Source organism: Chiloscyllium plagiosum, unplaced genomic scaffold, assembly GCF_037043375.1.
Source record: "Chiloscyllium plagiosum isolate Xiang-an unplaced genomic scaffold, Cpla_swu_hap1 HiC_scaffold_44, whole genome shotgun sequence".
In the NCBI taxonomy this organism is placed as follows: Eukaryota; Metazoa; Chordata; class Chondrichthyes; order Orectolobiformes; family Hemiscylliidae; genus Chiloscyllium; species Chiloscyllium plagiosum.
The window spans coordinates 10,531,958-10,537,963 of NW_028270182.1; positions in this window are offsets into that span (position 1 = coordinate 10,531,958).

Below are 6,006 nucleotides of genomic sequence, written 5' to 3' on the forward strand. Positions count from 1 at the left end.
TAAGCTCCCTTATCAAGTCTGCCTCATTGCACAACATTAAGTCCAGTATTGTCTGTTCTCTCGTAGGCTCTATCACAAATTGCTCCAAAAAGCTGCTCGTAGACATTCTATAAATTCCTTTTGTTGTGAACTACTAATAACCTGATTTTCCCAGTCCACCTACATATTGAAATCCCCCATGATCACTGTAACCTTGCCTTTCCTACACATCTTTTCTATCTCCTGGTATATCTTGCTTCCACTTTTTGGAAGTCTATACATCACCTTTGCTCTTCCTCAATTCTACACCACTGACCATACCTAGTTTCTTACTATTGATTTAATTTTGTTTTTTACTAATAGGGCAACCCTACACCCACTGCCCAAGAGAAACTGGTAGGGGAGACAGAGTCCAAAAGGCTGAGGAGCTGAAGTAGGCCTTTCAGCCATCTAATCTGTTCTGTTGCTCAATGATATCATGACTATGCTGATAATCTTAACTCCACTCATTCTGCATTTTTCCCATAACCTTTGATTACCTTCCTGATTAAAAATGTCTTTCTCAATCCTGAATATATTAAATAATCCAGCCTCTACAATAAAGAATTCCACAGGTTCACTATCCTCAGAGAAGAAATTCATCCTCATCTCTGTGTTAAAAGTATTCTGATATTTATTCTGAGACTATACTCTCTGGTCCTAGACTCTCCTGCAGAGGGGAACAATCTCTCCACATCTACCTGTCAAGTCACCTGAGAATCTTGTATGTCACCTCTCATTCTCCTAAACTCCAATGAACATACGACCAATCTACTCAACCTCTCCTCGTAAGACATAACTAAGATCAACCTCGTGAACTTTCTCTGGACTGTTTCCAATGGCAGCATATCTTTTCTTATGTAAGGGAACTAGATCTGATCAAAATATTCCAGCTGTTGTCTGACTAGTGCCTCATAGATTTAGTAAGAGAGAAACTATTTCCACTGGTCAGGAATCTAGGGCTAGACAGCACAGTCTAAACATTAGATCTGAATCTTTCAGGACTGCAATGAATAAAGGCTTCTACACTAAAAGGGTGATAGAGGTTTGGAACGCTCTTCTGTAATCGGTATTTGATGTTAGATCAACTGTCAACTTTAAATTTAAGATTTGTTTATAATCAAAATTATTAAGGGTTTATTGCCAAAGGCCCACATGAAGATAGCGGAGAGATCAGCCATGATCTTCACACTGAATGACAGATCAGGCACAAGGATCTAAAATGGCCTAGTGTTGATAATGAAATGTTAGTTTATGGCTTCATATGCACAAAAGTGGTTTAAATGTTAATATAACTTGAATGGGCTGATGTCCAAATGCCTCATAATTTTAGGCATCTCATTCTCAAGGTATAGACTGAATGGTGAATTCTTGACAGTTCCTGTACAAGGAGTTGAGGGGTAAGAATTTATTAAGAGTCTCTGGTGAAGTGACACAAAATGTCAATCCACAATTCTAAATAGTGAAACAGAAATGGTAAATAACATCTTGCTCAGTTACCAGAGTACGTATCTGTGAAATCAAATGTAAAGTTTGGGGATTTGGTCATTAGAAGTATTGTATTAAGAGTGCACCTTTTACATGCAAGGAAATGATATTAAGTAGTGTGTTTGGTCTTGGAATATCTACATCAGGTGTCCTAATGTTCAATTTCATGCTTTATAGTGGGCGGCACGGTGGCACAGTGGTTAGCACTGCTGCCTCAAAGCGCCAGAGACCCGGGTTCAATTCCCGCCTCAGGCGACTGACTGTGTGGAGCTTGCACGCTCTCCCCGTGTCTGCGTGGGTTTCCTCCGTGTGCTCCGGTTTCCTCCCACAGTCCAAAGATGTACAGGTTAGGTGAATTGACCATGCTAAATTGCCCGTAGTGTTAGGTAAGGGGTAAATGTAGGGATATGGGTGGGTTGCGCTTCGGCGGGTTGGTGTGGACTTGTTGGGCCGAAGGGCCTGTTTCCACACTGTAATGTAATGTAATCTAAAAAATCTAATCTAATAAAGTTGCAACTAGAAAGGAAAGGAGAGTACCCAATAAGAATAAGGACTTTTAAAAAAGGATTGCCTACATTAGGATTTAAACAATAATTTGTATTTATATCGTACCTTTGACATAATAAAAGGCAATTCACAGCAATACCACAAAGCAAAGTTTGACATCAAGCCAAATATGCTACTGAAGCAGGTGACCTCACATTGGTCAAAGGTATTTGCTGTTAAGGGGTGTTTTAAAGGAGAAAAGTGGAAAGGTTAATGGAGGGAATTTCAGAGTTTAGGATCTGGCAGCTGAAGGCAAATCCACTCATGGTGCAATTCAAAATAAAAAGAGATAAGCACAGATATCCTGAGAGTTAAAGCCAGAAGAGAGCACAAAGATAAGGTAAAGGAAAAGGGTGAAGGAATCTGAAAATAAGGATGAGTTTTAAAATCAAGGCATAACTTGACCAGAAGCCTGGTGAATGTCAGTGAGCACAAGGTGCGGTCGGTGAATGGATTTAGAATTTAAGGAAAAATAGACTTTAAATTATCTCACTATTATGGATGTCATGTATAGATGGTGGAAGGAGAGTGCACTGGAATAGTCAAATCCAAATTATACAAAGCCTGGAATGAATGTTTCTACAGCAAGATGAGGTGATGCAGGCGTAGAGTTTGCGCGTGTTACAGAGTTGCATATTGACGGTCTTAGGGATGACAATTCATTCTCTGGAGAAAAGGCAGACGTAGGAAAAGCCTGGTAAAGAATGACAGACTTTCAGGGCAGAAGTATCCAGGGAACTTCTGTTAGGAACAGGATATGAGGATTGGAAGGCACATGATTAAAGTTCAAAACAAAGTAGGAATCTATTACTTTAGTTCTAGACAATATTCCAATGTAAGAACAATCAAATAAATTACATGTGGCAGAGTTGGTCAGATCCACAGCCAACTGAGAGAAGTACAGGAAGCATTATTAGGAAAGTGGATGCTGCGGCAGTAATTCCACAATTATGCTGAGAAAACTGAGTACTATATAAGAACATAGCCATTCAGTCTCTCAAGCCTGTTCCTCCATTCTAGATCTTGACTGATAGTCTACCTCAATGCTATATTCCTGCACTTATTCCCCTATCCTTTGATGTCACTAATATCTAGAAATCTATCAATCAATCTCTTTCTTGAACTTAATGACAACTGAACGTTCACAGTTCTCTGGGTGAAGACGTTTCTCCTCACTTCCGAGCTAAATGGCGTACATTTTAAATTGAGACTGTGTTTCCTGGTTCTGGACCTCACTGCAAGACAAAAAACATCCATTCTTGCATCTACTCTGTCTAACCCTTTAAGAACTCTAAGTAAGTTTCTAGACAATCAGCTCCCATTTTTCTAAACTCCAGAGGTAGACCTCCATTCAAAGTATTATTGTCTTACCGTGTGTTTCTATGACATTATTCCAACTGCAATCTCAATACATGTGATATACAGCACAAACCCAGGCCACTCAGTCCATATAGATAGTGCTGGTGCCTATACCATGACTTGCTTCAACATACTCCCTATGGGAGCGGGTTCACATTCTCATCACTCTTTGGATGAAGAGCTTTCTCTTGAATTCCCTGGTTGATTTTTTTTGCTGTTTGGTTTGGATTATTTCTCCTTTTAAGTATTTCTCAGGTGTGGATAGTTTCTCTTTTCTTTTCCTTTTAATTTCAAAATCATCTACATCCATTGTAAGATAGAAGTAAGGATAAAGTAAGGAAAGTGTCTAGAGTGAGGGGATACAATGACTTTTAGCACTGATTAAAATTAGTTTTTATTCCTTCCAAGATAATGAGCATCATCCCAGAGAAAGCAGTTGTTTAATACAGTGTTTTTCAAACTTTTTCTTGTCCACAGACCACTTAAGCAAGTAAAATCCCACAGGCCTCTTACCAGTCCCACCCAACCACTTTCACTTGGCACCTCAAATAACCTTGTCAGAATTGTGGGAATTATAAATATTTTTCTGCTCTTAAGTGCACTAAATGAGTAAAGTTATGTGAATTATAAACAGATCTGTAAGGGAATCAAGGGGGTTGTGGAGATAAGGCGGAGAAATGGAGTTGAGGGTTATCAGGTCAGCCATGATCTCAATGAATGGGAAGCAAACTTGATTGGATGAACTGACTACTTCTGCTCCTCAGTGTTATCATCTAATGGCATTTTAAAAAAAAGTGTCAGAATGCACAGTACGGTGCATGTATGGAACGAGCTGCGAGAAGGGGTGATGGAGGCAGGTACAATTACAACACTGAAAAGGCATCTGGATGGGTACATGAATAGGAAGGGTTCATAAGGGAAAATGGGACTTAGGTCAGTTTAGGATATCTTGTCAGCTTGGGTGAGTTGAACCAAAGGAAACCAAAAGGACTGCAGATGCTGTAAAAAAGAGATAAAATAGAAAATAGATGTTGCTGGAAAAGCTCTGCAAGTCTGGCTGCATCTGTGGAGAGAAATCAGAATTAACATTTTGGGTTGAGTGAACCTTCCTCAAAACATTAACTCTGATTTCTCTACACAGTTGAATCAAAGGGTCTGTTTTCATGCTGTATAACTCTGACTCTTAAGTCAATTATTCATGCCATAAAAGTGTAGGAATTTTCAGATGATGGACATTAATTCTGCAAGAGAACATATTTACTTGCAACATGCTAATAAAGTCATCACAGCAGAATGGTCTAATACTCCTAAATCCTACGTTCTAGTCTGTGGACTCCCGAGGAGGACCCAATGGTGTGAGGTCCATACTTTGATAATCATTGGCTAAAAAGTAATTTTATGCCTTTAAAGGCAGAAGAGATCAGCAAGTGTTCAGAACAGGCACTGAAGGTTAAAGAGAGTGACAACAGGCTGAATGACTCCTTTGTTTTGAAATAGAAGGAAGCTGTTTGAGTCTCAGAGTGACAATGTCTTGCTGCAAGGCAAAAGACTTCATTCCTGAAGGGCTTTTGCGCGAAACATCAATTTTCCTGCTCCTCGGATGCTGCCTGACCTGCTGTGCTTTTCCAGCACCATGCTTTAATCGTGATACTAATGGTTTGCTGCAGTTATACAGGGCCTTGGTGAGGCCACAACTTGAGTACTGTGTGCAGTTTTGGTCTCCTAGTCTGAGAAAGAATATTCTTGCTATTGAGGAAGTCCAGCGAAGATTCACCAGACTGATTCCAGCACTGACATATGAGGAAAGACTGGATTGACTGGGCTGTTTTCACTGGAATTTACAAGAATGAGAGGATATCTCATAGAAACATAAAGTCCTGATGGGGCTGGATAGGCTAGATGCGGGAAGAATATCCCTGATGTTAGGCAAGTCCAGAACTAAGGGTAAGGCCATTCAGGACTGAGCTGAGGAAGAATTTCTTCACTCAGAGTTGCGAACCTGTGGAATTCTCTCTCACAGGAACCTGTTAAGGCCAGTTCTTTCCATATATTCAAAGGGGAGCTGAGCATGGCCCTTGTAGCGAAAGGGAACAAGGGGTATAGGGAGAGGGCAGAAATGGAATACTTAGATTGCAGGATCAACCATGGCCGGATGGCCTAATCCTGTAACTATTTTTGATGTTTCTATGAATTTAGACCCTGAAATGATACCATGCCATACTAGAAAATTAATATTAAAACAGTAATTTGAATTTTTCTTAACCATTGTTATAACCCATTTACTTTGTGGAGGGATTATTCACAACACAGTGAACTCCAACTGTACCATTTAGAGTTAGGAGCAGTGTTTAAGATGAGGGTTAGTACATGGGATTGAGATAAAATTTTGGGGTTAGGAAATAAAATTGAAATTGGAGTTTGAGATTAGAGTTAGTGATCAGAGTTAGTGCCTAGTTTTAAATTGGTGATTAAGAGTATATTTAGTGACTGGTTTCAGAAACCTTTTCTCATTATTGACTACTACCTTGTCACTAGGTCTCTTATTTTCAACAGCAACACATTGATAAGTTAAAAAAAAGGATTTCAATCGTCATA